At 41.2% G+C, this 16,061-nt stretch overlaps 1 protein-coding gene across 4 annotated transcripts in view; it reads left to right on the top strand.

Moving 5' to 3' along the window:
- Window positions 1-16,061, top strand: part of CDH12 (cadherin 12) — a 2,479,035-nt gene that overhangs the window by 1,823,046 nt on the left and 639,928 nt on the right. For all 4 annotated transcript variants that reach the window (XM_029590315.1, XM_029590316.1, XM_029590317.1 and 1 more), the window contains one exon: window positions 10,976-11,259. The gene's annotated coding sequence lies outside the window, so the exon portion shown is untranslated. The remainder of the gene's footprint in view (window positions 1-10,975; window positions 11,260-16,061) is intronic.

The following is a 16,061-nucleotide window of genomic DNA, read 5'->3' on the forward strand; positions in this document are numbered from 1 at the left end:
CTGCCATTACATAGAACAGTAAACTTTGCATACAAGAAATAAACATCAACAAACAGTAACTGGGTAACTATTTACAGGGAACGAAGGTTCCTCAATTGGTTTATTGTTCTTTGTTTGCTTTTTCCAATGCAAGTATATGCTTGTATATAAATACATATAAATTAATCTCTTATAGTATTTCCCAAATTTTCCAATCTATGGTGGATAACCTTCTTATCCTAAACAAGAGTTTGGACTGAGGATAATTTATCTGATACTTTTTTTCAAATTTGCAGTCTGTTCAGTTTGAATTCCCAAAGAAGCTTCTTGATATTGCATCCGGCTATAAATATTGTTGGTAGTAGCAGTCATTGAAAATAAACATTGCTCCACTTAAGACAGAACTGACCACATACTATCCAAAGTGACAGTGGAGGGCTTGGATGTGCAAGATCTAATGTCCAGAGCTTCAGAAGTCCTTGATGGTACATAGGAATCAAGGGCATCGAGGATTGAGAACCAAAGTCCATAAAATGCAATTGTTCTCCATCATCCAGTAGAAACCTCACCCACATGCTGCTGACTCTGGGCACCACCGCCTGGAATACGCCACAGCTACTCCTTCAGCTGCTGCCACCCCCTCCCCCCCCTGCTCCTCCATCCAGGCCTCTGCCTGAAGAACTCAAGGCACCAATTAACAACACTGATGTAGAAAATGCCAGGGTAGGAGAAACTCTGGCATTGGGGCTCAATGAAACTTCCACATCTACTCCAGGCCACTGCACTGCTCTTTCAGCCACAGCCAGAGTGGGGCCAGCTCCCAGTAAAGACAGAGAGTCTGAAGAAGCTTAAATATCACAATCTGACACATCAGGGGTGTTTGAGGGTGAGTGGAGGCCAAATCCCATAGTCTTCCCTTGCACTTCACCATATAGAAAAAAGAGAAAAAAAGCTAAATATTTCAGGTGAGTAGGAGCTCCTCGTGGTATGTCCTCATATGATGCTATCTTGGGCTGCCTCTAGATTTTTTTCAAGGTGTAGATAAGCATGCAGATAAGGACAAGATGTTTGATATAGTGTATTTGGGTTTTCAAAAAGCATTTGAAAAAGTCTCTCAAAAGACCTCTGGAAATTGGGAGGTCATGGATTAAGAGACAACATAAGAACATGCCATACTGGGTCAGACCAAGGGTCTATCAAGCCCAGCATCCTGTTTCCAACAGTGGCCAATCCAGGCAATAAGAACCTGGTAAGTACCCAAAAACTAAGTCTATTCCATGTAACCATTGCTAATGGCAGTGGCTATTCTCTAAGTGAACTTCATAGCAGGTAATGGACTTCTCCAAGAACGTTTCCAATCCTTTTTTAAACACAGCTATATTAACTGCACTAACCACATCCTCTGGCAACAAATTCCAGAGTTTAATTGTGCGTTGAGTAAAAAAGAACTTTCTCCGATTAGTTTTAAATGTGCCCCATGCTAACTTCATGGAGTGCCCCCTAGTCTTTCTACTATCTGAAAGAGTAAATAACCGATTCACATCTACCCGTTCTAGACCTCTCATGATTTTAAACACCTCTATCATATCCCCCCTCAGTCGTCTCTTCTCCAAGCTGAAAAGTCCTAACCTCTTTAGTCTTTCCTCATAGGGGAGTTGTTCCATTCCCCTTATCATTTTGGTAGCCCTTCTCTGTACCTTCTCCATCACAATTATATCTTTTTTGAGATGCGGCGACCAGAATTGTACACAGTATTCAAGGTGCGGTCTCACCATGGAGTGATACAGAGGCATTATGACATTTTTTCCGTTTTATTCACCATTCCCTTTCTAATAATTCCCAACATTCTGTTTGCTTTTTTGACTGCCGCAGCACACTGTACCGACGATTTCAATGTGTTATCCACTATGGCACCTAGATCTCTTTCTTGGGTTGTAGCACCTAATATGGAACCCAACATTGTGTAATTATAGCATGGGTTATTTTTCCCTATATGCATCACCTTGCACTTATCCACATTAAATTTCATCTGCCATTTGGATGCCCAATTTTCCAGTCTCACAAGGTCTTCCTGCAATTTATCACAATCTGCTTGTGATATAACTACTCTGAACAATTTTGTGTCATCTGCAAATTTGATTATCTCACTTGTATTTCTTTCCAGATCATTTATAAATATATTGAAAAGTAAGGGTCCCAATACAGATCCCTGAGGCACTCCACTGTCCACTCCCTTCCACTGAGAAAATTGCCCATTTAATCCTACTCTCTGTTTCCTGTCTTTTAGCCAGTTTGCAATCCACGAAAGGACATCAACACCTATCCCATGACTTTTTACTTTTCCTAGAAGCCTCTCATGAGGAACTTTGTCAAACGCCTTCTGAAAATCCAAGTATACTATATCTACCGGTTCACCTTTATCCACATGCTTATTAACTCCTTCAAAAAAGTGAAGCAGATTTATGAGGCAAGACTTGCCTTGGGTAAAGCCATGCTGACTTTGTTCCATTAAACCATGTCTTTCTATATGTTCTGTGATTTTGATGTTTAGAACACTTTCCACTATTTTCCTTGTTGTGGATTGGTAACTGAATAAAAGACAGGAAACAGAGAGTATAACTAAATGGCCAATTTTCCAAATGGAGAAGGGTCATTACAGGAGTGCCCCAGGGTCTGCATTGGGACCTGTGCTATTTAACATATTCATAAATGATCTGGAGAAAGGAATAAAGAGAGGTGACCAAATTTACAGAAGATACAAAATTGTTTTAAATCGTTTAAAACTGCCATGGATTGTGAAGAACTGAAGATTCAATTCGATGTGGACAAGTTCAAAGTAATGCATGTAGGGAAAAATAATCCCAAATACAGGTAAATGAACCTGGGTTCCATGTTAGGAGTCTCCAACCAGGAAAAGTACCTTGGAGTTCTAGTGGGCAATACCTTCAGTTCAGTGCGTGGCAACAGTCAGAAAAGCAAAATTAATGTTAATTATTTGGAAGGGAATAGAGAAAATAATTAAGAATATCATAATATCTTTGTGTAGATCCATGGTGCAACCACACCTTGAGTACTGTGTGCAGTTTTGGTCACCCACCTCTAAAACAATTCATAGCAGACATAGAAAAGGATCAAAAAAGCAAGAAGGGAGGTGTTATGGCGTAAACAAAAAAGATAGATGCCGGATGTCTTTTAAAATTATTTATTATGGTGGAGACGTATTAAAATGCCCGACTCTGGCCGAGTTTCGCCACTTCTCGAGTGGCTGCCTCAGGAGCTATGACTTTCTGTTCAAAACTCGAACATAGTTTGTTCATGTAAAATTTTACCTCTAAGAAGTGGAGACAGTACATCCAGACTTGGCGAAAATGACAGGCACCTACTATTGACGTTTCACTGTTCATTAGTGTGCTTCAAATATGACTGATACATGAACAAACTATATTCGAATTTTGAACAGAAAGTCATAGCCCCTGAGGCAGCCAATTGAGAAGTGGTGAAACTCGGCCAGAGTCGGGCATTTTAACACGTCTCCACCATAATAAATAATTTTAAAAAGACAACCGGCATCTATCTTTTTTGTTTAGACATACAGAAAGGCAACACAAATGATAAAAAGAATGGAAAATCTTCCTTATGGAGAAAGTCTAAAAAGATTAGGGCTCTTTAGCATGCAAAAGAGATGATTGAGAGGGGATATGATTGAGATTTATAAAATCATGAGTGGGGTAGAATGGGTACACAGGAAATGGTTATTTACCCTTTCAAACAACACTAGGACTAGGGCACACTGTATGAAACTAACCACCAGCAGATTTAAAACAAATTGTAAAAAGACATTTTTTACTAGGCATATAATCAGACTGTAGAATCTGTTGCAAAAGAGGACATGGTCAACCAACTAGTATAGTGGAATTCAAAAGAGGATTTGATAAGTTCTGGAAGGAAATGTCCATAAACAGTTATTGGCCAGGTAGACTTGGGACATCCAGCACTTAATCCTAGGGGTGAGATACAAGCAATAGGTCAACTATTGGGGATCTGTTGGGTATTTGTGACTCAGACTGGCCACTGTTAAAGACAGGATTTTGGGCTTGATAGACCTTGACCTGACCCAGCATGGAACTTCTTCAACTTTTCTGACTTTCTCAGCAGGACAAGTTGGACCCTAGGGAATGGGAGCTCAGCTGGGAGAGTTTCCAGTTAATAAGAGACCAGAGTGGAGTCCCATTAATAGATGGTATGACATTCCATAGGAATTCCAAGGACAACAGGTTCTTCATTCATTGGAAGGAATGGGATTCCAGTAAAATAGATGTCTTGAATCTGCTCTGACCAAGGAACAATTTCCTTTACATCTTCCCACCATGGCACTTCATAGATAGGACATTGAAAAGCATAGAAGCCTACTCCTTTATGTTTCCAGTGGCTCCATATTGGCCAAGAAGACCCTGATATGAGAACTTGATCAAATTACTGACAAGGCCCCTCTTCATTTACCTAAAGGTAGATGTTATGACAGGGTCCAGTGACAATGGAGGATCCGGTTCCATTTTGTCTTAAGGCCTAGCCCATGAGAGGACTTGTTTATTTAGGAAGAGGTACCCCAATAGTTTTTTCAGCCATGCTAAAAGCTTGTAAGATATGAACCTTCTTGACATATGTTCTTGTGTTGCATCTTTTGAGAGTTTCAGTGAAGATCTGCAAATGTCCCCCTAGAAGGTTAATATTGCATCTATCTTGGCCATTCTTCAGAGATTCCTGGATAAGGATCTTTGCCAAATTCTTTGAAGGTTCAGGTTGCATCTGTTTCTTGTTACAGAGGTCAGGTTAGAGGGCTCCTTGTAGCAGCACATCCAGATGTTGCTCACTTCCTCTGGGCCATCAAGCATATTTGCCCCTTTCAGAATCTTGATTTTTCAATGGAACCTTATTTTACTCCTTAAGCTCTGGTGCATTCTCCCTTTGATCCAGTGAAACAGGGTCCTCCAAAGGATCTCCCCTTGAAAACCATTTTTTTGGTAGCTATCTGTCCTGCCAGATGTATTTTGGAGTTGCATGCTTTTTCTTATAGGGACCCTACCTGTTTTACTCTGCCGAATCAGATTTCTTTTGTCCAGTTCCATTCTTTATACTAAAGGTAATTCCACCTTTACATTTGAATCAGTCTATCTCTCTTCTAACCTTTCTATGAGCGAATGTCACAGTAAAGCTATCAGCCTCCATCTCTGAGATGTCCAGTACATGCCTCTCAGATATCTTGAAGGTGAAAAATCCCTTTCAAATGCTGTTTGGTAACCCTTATAAGGATGAAGCAGTTTCAAAGGCTACCCTTGTTAGATGGATTTGTTGCGTGTGCCGGTCACGCACATCTGTTCTACCTTTAAAGGGGCCGTGGCGGGAAACTACCCCGCGGCCACAGATGATGATGTCACTGGGTCCTGGTATATAAGGCTGGGCCCAGCCAGTGTTTCCTTGCCTTAGCAACAGGTCTCCACACTTGTTGTGTGCTTAGTTGCTCATTCCTGGTTCCCGGTTTGTTCCTGCTTCATCTGGCTTCCTAATTCCTGATCCTGCCTTGTTCCTAGTACCTGTTCCTGCTGCTGAGTTCCGCGTCTTCCTTGTTCGTCTATGCTTTTGATTGATACCTAGCTTGACCCCTGCTTTGTCTGACTACGCGTCTGATTGATAGTAGGGGTGTGCATTCGTTTTTGACGTATTGTGAATCAGCAACGTATATGCCATATTTGTTGTATTTGTGGGGGGTTCCAAAACGTATGGCAAACCCCCATGAATACAACGGATCACCAACAAACAGGCCCCCCACCCTCCTGATCCCTCCAAGACTTGCCAAATGTACCTGGTGGTCCAGTGGGGTTCCTGGAGCGATTTCCTGCACTCGGGCTGTCGGCTGCCGGTATTCAAAATGGCTCCGATAGCCTTTGCCCTTACTACGTCACGGTGCCATTAGTCGGCCCCTGTCACATGGTAGGAGCAACCGACCAATGGTACCGATAGCCCTTGTGACATAGTAAGGGGAAAGGCTATTGGCGCCTTTTTGAATACCGGCAGTCGACAGCCCAAGTGCAGGAGATCGCTCCAGGAACCCTGCTGGACCACCAAGTACTTTTGGCAAGTCTTGGGGGGGGAGGGGTCAGGAGGGTGGGGGGTTGTAGATAAATAACTTTAAAGGGTTGGGATGTGGTTTTTTGGGGGGAACAAATGTATTTTTGACATATGAACAGATCGGGGGCCCCCGAGAATGGATGCAATGGATTTGAGCCTCTACGAGTCTGAATCCGAATGGGACGAATCCGTCCCTGCTGCACATCCCTAATTGATACCTGGCTTGACCCCTACTTCATCTGACTATGCCTCTGATTGATGCCTCTGATTGATACCTGGCTTGACCCCTGCTTCATCTGACTTCATTCCTGCTTGATTCCTGGATTGACCTTCGCCTTGCTTGACCATCCTCTGTTTGACTCCGGTTCGACCCATGCCTGTTTGCCACGCCTCTTTGCCTGCCTCCTGCCCTGATCCCAGACTGTTCTACGACGCCTCTGCTGATTCTGCTCTGGACTTGGCCTTTCAGGCTCTGGCCTGTTCTCACTCGGGCACCCCCTGTCTACTCTGAGTTCCTTTGGCGCCCGGTTTTCCTGGACTCAGCCTCATCTGGACTTGTTTTCCGATCTCAGTTACTGCTGCCGGTCCCTGGCTGATTTGCACTTCACTCCAGGGAAGACCTCGGACGGAGGCCCACCTAAGACCAGCCGGCCCCAGTAGTCAAGGGCTCAACCTACGGGGAACGAGGGCTGGTATTGGCGAAGCTCCAGCTGGCCTCTGTCAGTCAGCCAGCGCCTATCGATGGTGGGGACCCATAGGGCTTGCCCTGCAGGTAGCATCAACCCCACCTCGGCCTAAGGGTCTACCTCCGTGCAACAGAATTAAGGAAGCAATTGCTTTGCATACTTGCTGAAGGGCAGACAGGCACCAGAGGTGTTTCATTTTCATTCCATATGGGCCCAGGTGTTGTCCTTGGCAGTGTCCCTTCCCAAAGCATATTTGTAATATGGCAACTCATTCATCCTTGCATTCCTTTGTTAAACATTACAGATTGGATGTGCAAGCAAAGGCAGACACTGAGTTCAAAGTGTGCATTCTCAGAGCAGCCCTGTTTACTTCCTACCTGGACAAATTCAGCTTGGGTATCTCCCCCCCCCCCCCCCCTTGTCTGGAGTGGTCTAGCAGGATGAGAAGGAAAGCAAAATTTAATCTTACTTGTTAATTTCCTTTCATTGAGATCTGCTGGACCAGACTAGAATCCTCCTGGGAACTCAGCGGCTGCCAAACTGTACCTCTGCTTTTCTCTCCCAGTCCAAAGTTCTTTAGGGAGGCATAATGATTATATATTCCTCCTTAAGGATGGAACCTACTTTGCTGTGTGTCATCCGTCCTTTTGTCTCTTCCTTACCTCCTTATCTCTCTAACCCTCTCCTTTTCCCAGTTTCAATTTAGGTATTACTGGAGGGGGGGTGGGGGAGGGAGTTGCTTCATTGCTTTGACAGAAGGTTATTGGAGAGTGCCTGGACTGCACCTTCCTTTTGACCAGTGATCATGTTACAGAAAAAAGTGTGTCCTCTGTCTCTATTCAGTTAGAAGGTGGAAATCAGGGAAAGGAAATTAATAGGTAAGATTACATTTCTTTATAATCTGCAGTCATAAATACCAGGCTTGGGGTTGGGGGGGGGGGGTGGGGAGGGTGGAAGGGGTGGGGGACAATTATTCAGTTGTCAGGAGCATTTGTTAGCTTTCTAGTGGTCTGACAGCCCCAAATTATTATTTTTGTCCTTGAACTTCTAAACGAATGTATACAGTGCTATCATTGATAATTTGTGTGCACTGACATCACAATATTTGGAGACAGTGCAGTTTTGAAAAGTGAAACTATATTTTCATTCTGAAATCAATGCCAGTAAATCCAAATCCTCTTGAAAAGAACATTTTAGATTTTTTTGATGTTCTTTTGTGCATGGAAACTGATGTGATCCTGCCAATCTCACCCTTCTTAAAAGAAAGGCAGTGCAAGAGGTTGTGCCATGTTAGTTTGGTAATTCAGCCTGAACTTGCAGTCTGGGATAGGAACTGTTCATGGAAGAACAAACAGACAACACTTAGTCCCTCAGCAAAGATGTTTGAAAGCAGAGTAATTCTATGTTTGAAACCAATTGCTTTTTAGCTCTTACAGTTTAAGAACCTTTTAGATTAACTGGACCATAACTCTCCACGGAGGGTTCTTGCTGAATTATTATTGCACTTACAGAACTGCATCTTTTATGTGGTTGACATGTTAGAGTTGACACCCTAATTGTGAAACAAACTCTTTTACTCTTGCATTTAAGGGTGAATGATTCTGCTGTTCCTCCTAGACCTCTTGCTTTAACTTAAATCCATTGTGTGCCAGTGGTTGTTAGGCTATAATTCATACCAACAGTCTTCTCATGCAGAATTTGAATATTGCTGCTGCACTGTGGGAAACTAGATTCAGATAACTTTATTGGCATGACAGTCTACATGTGCTATTAAAGTAGTATACATAGGGGCAGATTTTCAAAGCCCTACGTGCGTAAATCCAGGAGGATTTGCACGCGTAGGGGGGTTTAAGCGCTCCGGGCCTATTTTCAAAAGGCCCAGCGGCGCGCATAAAGCCCCGGGACGCATGTATGTCCCGGGGCTTGAAAAAAGGGGTGGGGGTAGCACTGAGGCTTCCGGCACAGCGGCCATTTGCTACTGTGCCAGGGGATCGGGCTGATGTAATAAAATCGGGCATACATTTGTGCGCACAGGTTTTAAAATCTGCCCCTAAATGATTAAAATAAAAGAGGAAGAAAGGAAAAAAAATTACAGATTACAGAAAGAAACTGGCCATTCCTTTCAGCATACCAGCTCTGCTTATACAGCCTCTCATCTCTGCAACTGCCGATGACACCTTTCACCTGGGAGGCTGCTGATGCTGCATCTCCATGCCAAGATTTCCCTTGCTTCCTCTACATGCTGGGGCTGCCAATACTGTGCTAGTAGGACTACTGATGCTCCCTCTTCCCACTGGATGGTGATATTGCACCTGCCCTACTAAGCTGTAAGGTGCTAGCACAGTCAACTGGAGATGGGTTTGAGGAGGGATAGAGGAGGAAGGTGAAAGGGAGGGGAATTATCATTCCTTAGGTGGTCCAATATCAAAACAAAAAAAGTGAGATTTGCTTGTGAGAAACTGGGAGGGTGGGATTAGAATGGCTTAGATTATTGAATAATGGAGAAAAACTGGATGGGAGCAGTAGGTCTGGATACTGTGGGGAACAATATGAAGAGGAGAAAAGAATGACTGGAGAGACCGAGAGAAACTGAAAGGGATGGAGGTGAGTGATGGGAGTAGTTAATATAAAACTGGAGGCCAGGCCTAAAGATTGAATGGATGGAACAGGAGAGAGATGAGATAGAGTGGTAAAAGAAAAATGTGTGAAAAATAAAAGAAAACAAAAAAAAGAATGAGAGAACAAAAATAGGGTAAGGAAAGTAATAATAAAAAAAAGTACAGATGAAAATATCCAATCACACAACTTAGAAAAACTTTAGTTTATGGAATGAATGTAGTTAAAATATTAAACTTTTCAAAAGGCAAATTTTGAAAAGTTTACCCATTTAAAAATGAGCATATACACGCATAAGTAGCCTCTACTCGCGCATTCCATATTTTATAAAAGTCCAGAATACGTGCATATTTTTAATTTTGTGTGTACATATACCTGGGTAAAAGTAGGATGATCTAGGAGCATTCCTGGGCACTGCGGGCAGGACTAACAGTTATGTGCATAAGTTGCTCTTTTAAAAGACACTTACATGCGTACATTTGCCAACTTACTTGTGTATTTTTAGACCTGCTAATTATCTGGTGTAAGTGGGAGGTCTGGGTAAACTGGGGGGAATTTAGGTTGAAGAACCAGAAGGTTCTTGATGACATGGAGAAGGACTGGACAAACTAGTATACTAATTGGTAAAACTGGTAATTTCATTGATGTGTGCATGTTAGAAAATACACCAACTTATTAGGTGAATTTTCCAAGGAATAATACGCGTAAATGTACCATACTATCATAACAGTTTTCAAAAGCCATTTCCACATGTTTATGCTGATAAATCCTATGGACAATTCAATGGCATACATTGTAGTAATTTTAAAAAGCCCATTTATATGGGTAAAGTGTATTTAATCATGTAAAACCCATTTTTAAGTTTGTAAATGCTTTTGAAAATCAGGCCCTATGTGCATAAATTGGGACTTATGGGGAAGTCTTATTTTACTTTCATGTATAAAATAATGGACGTATATTTTTAAAGTGGGTGGATAAAGTGCATGTGTTTAATGCATTGATATATGTGGTTTCAATACATTGCATGGATTCGTGCTTAAGCCTATATATATGTGAGTATGTTGCAGGGTACAGATACGTGTATTTTATAACATGTGTGTATATCATTCGTGCATGCTATAAAATGCTATAGTAAATCTATGTGTGGCCACATTAATACATATATGCCATTGCATTGTTTGAAAGTTATCTTATAAGTATGACATGCAAATGTATACAAATGTTCTGCAGAATTGTTGAAGAATGTTAAATTGTGCTGCACAATTTTCTAACCATTACCACAACATCTGTGCCTGAGATGTAACAGGATCTTTGTTCATGCCCTATTAAGTTTTGTTTCCTAGGACAATACTGATGTATCTTTGTTACTCTGCATTGATTCAGTGCTGAATGTCCATATTGGAATTATAAGCTTGCACTACAGTAGCTGATTTTTATTTATCAGCAGATTTCAGTTTCATTCTTTGATTTTTTTATCTTAAGAAATCTAACCCTGTAGAGTTTCCTACAGCTTGAAAAATAATAACAATAGGCTGATTGTGTTATTGGTTAATGTATTTGTTTTTCAGGTCAAAAACATTTTCATTTCTTCATTGAGACACCCCGAAAGGATATCTTTCCCAAAAATGTGTCATTTTTCTTGAATTGTTGGAACCTTGCATCAGAAAACTGTGGAGCTTCGAAATACACTATTGAAAGCAAAATTTGTGGAATTCTAACTTGGGAAGTTTTCCTGGTTTTGTGGATTTAAAAGATCAATTTCAACAGCAAGCTGTGAAGACATCTGAGTCCCTTCACTAGATGACAATTGATTCACTATTTTGGGGAAACAAATCACAGAGGAAGAGGACAGGTAAGCGCTGGAATCAAAATTACAACTTCTCCAATGGGAAATGCAATAACCCAATGTGCTGTAGATACAGTACATGAGACATGGGGTACCTGGAAGCATAGTCAGTCTTTGATTACTTAAGCTAGGATTTCCTCCAGAAGGAGATCATGTAAATGTCACACTAATGGTTGTAAGATGTGTCATTCACTCTGTGATATCTTTGTACATAGATCAAGTGGCCATACAGTAATTTCATGATAAGTATAGGTGGACCCAAGTAGAAGGTATTAGTGGTTGCTACGAGTAATCTAGCAAGGTGATAAGGAAAATAATAAGATAAAGTAAACATGTCCTAGTGACACTGCAGATTACAGGGTAGCCGGGTTGGAACCAGCAAGTTACAACTTCCCAGAAACCAACCAGGTTGATGCTGGCAGGTTAGTGGTGGCCAGGTATCATTTGGCAAGGCATTGGGAACCAAAATTGCTGGATGGTTGTGCAACAGCCCCACTAGTTTTGATAGCTGTTTAAAGCACTGGATCTCAACCTTGTCCTAGAAGAACACCTAACCAATCTGGTTTTCAGAATAGCCACAATGAATTTACATACACTTGGTCTTCAATGTATATAAATGAATTTCCTGTATATTCTTTATAGATGCCCTGAAAACTAGGCCAGTTAGATTTGCATTTAGCATAGGGTTGAGAATCACAGGTAGAGACATTAGAGAGTTATATGCTCATTTAAATAGGACAGAAAAGAATTAAGTAGAAGACAAAAAACAGTTTTGAATAAGGAACAATATCCTACAGGTGATCAAGCTTCCATAACTGGAAGAGGCATCTATCTTTTAACAGTGTAAACTGGAATGGCTGGGCAGACAGGAAGGGCCAAATGGTCTGTTATCATCTACAATGCATACTACAAAAAACAAAATTGCCTCTTGTTATGGACATCCCTTTAAATGAATATAAACAAAAACAAGAAATGGGGTGTATACCTTACTGGCTATATCAAATGTCCTATATTTGCGAATTAGGAATCTGCCATAACTTTGGCTGTGCCTTTGCTTAATTTATATACTGTTTTTAATCTAAAACCTTAATTTCATTTTTCATTTTTTCTTTTCGTAATGCAGATAAAAATGTCAGTTTTAAAGTTGTTCGATTAGCTTTTATGCTACATTGAAGCAGCACCCTCTTTTTAAATTGTATATCAAACGGCAGGAGAACACTGAAGAAAACTGTGGCTCCTTTTGGACGATGTTGTTCCCTGCCGGTTTCAGCTCCATTTGTCCTACACTGCCCCAGTGTTTCGACAAAGAATGTCTACTTCGGGAACTAGAGAAAGTGTTCTGTAGAGTTCTTCCTGCAAACGGCCCCCAGATGATGAAAAAATGAAATGAAGATATTATTTTAAAAACAGTATTTAAATTAAGCTAAGGCACAGCCAAAGTTATGACAGATGCCTAATTCGTATCATCTACGACGCCATAATGTGTGGTATTACTTGCATATCTCTGACTTTTCACAATGTTTTTGAAGGAAACAGAGCACTTGCTTTAGAGGCAGATTGGGGTTAGAAGAAGATTATTTTTTTTTCTGTAACTTCAAAACAGATTTAGAAAAACTCACAAATGATTTTAGAGCTTTTAAACTAAAGGACTGAATATTTAATTGGACTGTACTTTCCAAATGCATTAAGTCTTTTTCAGCCTTTCACTTACTGCATCACTTTTGGGAATCACAAGATGTATTTGGCATCTTTAAGCAGAAGAAATGTTGTTGAGATGAAAGTGAATTGGAGATCTTTCTAAAATAATAGTCCTAGATTACCCAAGGACAGACTGTATCAAGGCATATTTAGAAAAGGATCAATCAACATTTTATATGAATATAAAGAGATGGCCATTCATCTTTCATCCACAGTACCATACCAAGGAAATAAATAGACAACTATTTAAGTATGTAAGCGGAAGTTTACAAACTGCTTGCACTGGGAAAAAAAGACAGATCTGCACATTTTCCCCCCAAGGTCATTGCACCAATTCTGCTTTGAAACTTGCTAGGGGTGCAAAGTATGCATGCTCACTTGCACCTGATTTATCTGAGGGTAGAATTTGTAAGCACTAGAAAAATGTAGGCAAAAACTTGAAAATGCAGTTTATGGAGTTAATTTTCAAAGGGGTTTCAAGTGTAAAAATAACATGTGTGTAAATGCTTAACTTTGAGAGTATGCAAGTATTTTCGGTTTTGTGTATATATTTTACTGGGGAAAAAAGGAGCGATCTAGGGGTGTTCCAGGGCAGAGTTCAGAAGTACATGCAGTAGATGCTATTTTGTAAGAGAAACATGAGTATATATATATATTAGGAAATGTGTTTGTACCATTTTACACCTGCTAATTCACTTGCACCAGTAAAATTGGACTTGTCTGTTGGTCTGAGTGAGCTGGCAGAGACTCAGAGTGAATTGCTAGAGTCCAGCTGAAATGGAAAAGGACTGGGTAAACTGGTGAATGTATCTGCGAACTGGTAATTCCAAGAATTTGCACAAATAAGTATTTTCAAAATGGTATATATGCATTCTTGATAAAATACCTGCCTCTGCATTTAATTATGAGTATTTATGCAAAGTGTCACAGTTATTTTGCGCATAAAATATACATGCATATGTTTATAAAATGGGTAAAGAAATTATTCATTTTATTGTAAAGGAAATATACATGAATTCTGAAACATATGGGCATGCTTTTGGAGTAGAAATATGAAGTTTTTTTAATAAACTGTGTAGCTCCCTATGCCTAGTTTATAAAATAATAGCATTAATCTCTGCATATCTACTTACATGTACAAATACTGTAAGCACAGACAGGTTTGAAAAATGGGTTCCCAATGAATATTTGTCCTCTCCCAAACTAAATATGCCTCCTGGAATGCCTCCATTCAAGACAGCTAAAAGTGTGTCCATTTTTCCTCAATGTGCAGACTTCTAACATATGTTTTGCATGAATAAGTCACAAATTATTAGAGGTGGGAAGGGGTGAAAATTTGGTTTCATTTCTTGCTTCATTTTTGGGGGGGCTTTTTCCCCACAAATTTCATTTTGTGCAATGTTTATTTTGTTTCTTTGGTTTCAAAAAATCTAAATAAACATTGCCCCCCCCCCCAATTAAAAATGGGAAAAAATGAAATGGGCCTCCCAGTGTGTCCCGAGCCCCCCATCCATCCCTCCTACCCAGAATTGTGCAGGGCTTTGATCTTTCTTGTTCCCCACTTACCCAGTTCAAGGGAATCCACAAGATAGGCCTAGGCCCCAGGCTGAGGTTGTGGTGACCTACCGAGGCATACGCCTATGCATGGCCGAGGTTTTGATATGGGCCTAGGCGTTGGGGATAGCCGCTCCCGAAGCCTTGGCCTTGCATAGGCCTAGGCCATGGTGGGTTGGCCTAAAACCTATGTAAGACCCAAGCTTGGAAGCCTGGATCCAGTGCCTGGGCTTTGGCTTAGGCAGGGTCCTGGCCCAGGCCTTATGCTGCAGCCCAGCCCAGAGGCCGGGTCCGAAGGCCTGGGTCTTGGCCTAGGTCTTGGGACCTGGCCGCCGGGCCAGAACTATGGTCAGGTCTGGGTCCAGGATGCGGCCTTGACATTGGGACCTGGCCTCTGGCTCAGATGTTGAGACTCAGCCTCTGGGCTGGGCTGCAGCATTAGGCCCAACTGGCGACTCTTTTTTTTTTTAAATAGATTTTCAAAACTAAATGAGATTCCATTGAAAATTTGTCAGAATTTAACCTGTTTTGTTTTGAAAATGATCTGAAACAAAATAGGAAATTTTGACCCATTTTGTTGGATACGCCTGACCTCTGCCTGCCTTAACTAATTACGGACCTTCTATTCTGCCATCAGCAGAAATCCCACCAAAATCCTTCCATCCCTGGTCCCTGAAGGGGACATGGGATAGTATATGATGAAGGTCCTGATGTCTCTGCTTTGCCTGCGTCCACCTGCTAATGGTGAGAACCTGCAGGGCAGATACAACGGCAGAGGGCTGCTTGGAAATGTAGTTGAGACCTTTGGTAGATAATTAATTACTATCAAGGCCAGCAGCTTGGGGAAGGTATGTTGCTAATTGGGAGAGACAGCTGAGACTAATTAGAGCATGGCTGTTAAGCCACAGAACATTGACAGAGCTAGGTAGGGATCCGGGGAAAAGGACTTGCCCAGACTCAGATGCAGAGATGCCCACAGCCTGCAGTTAGGGATTTTGAATATGCAAAAATGTAAAGTTGGGAAGTAGGTTTTAAATGATTCTAGAAAATTGGGCTGGCCTACAGCTGTTAACCAAAGTATATTACTGGGGAAATCTTAGTGTCTCAGGAAAGGAACTGAAAGTTACTAGTCTGACATGAGCACTGTAGTCTGGAATAAAGTTGCTTTTACCGCAGGTAGCTGGCTCTGAGCGGTGTGCTTCAGAAACTGTTAGTGGGTCTTGCAGGGTCTAGGCAGCAACTTGTGACAACCCTCAATCACCTCTGAGGTGGGGGCACAATGTATAAGAAGGAACATATTTCTTAGCACCCAAAATCTCTTAATAAACCAAATGCATGATTAATTTAATAATAATAAAAAAGACTTGTGATGACAATCCATATAGGAAATGCTATACATAGAACAAAACGCAACACTTGAACAGCTGCAGTAGAGTGTGTTTTTAAGTCAACATAATATGACTGTCATTCTCTTAAGTAATTGACATTTTACACGGAAAGAAGGCTATTGTTGTAACCTGCCAACTATTGACAGTCAGAAGTTGTAGTTGAGACAG

The sequence above is a fragment of the Rhinatrema bivittatum genome, chromosome 2 (genome assembly GCF_901001135.1).
Source record: "Rhinatrema bivittatum chromosome 2, aRhiBiv1.1, whole genome shotgun sequence".
In the NCBI taxonomy this organism is placed as follows: domain Eukaryota; kingdom Metazoa; phylum Chordata; class Amphibia; order Gymnophiona; family Rhinatrematidae; genus Rhinatrema; species Rhinatrema bivittatum.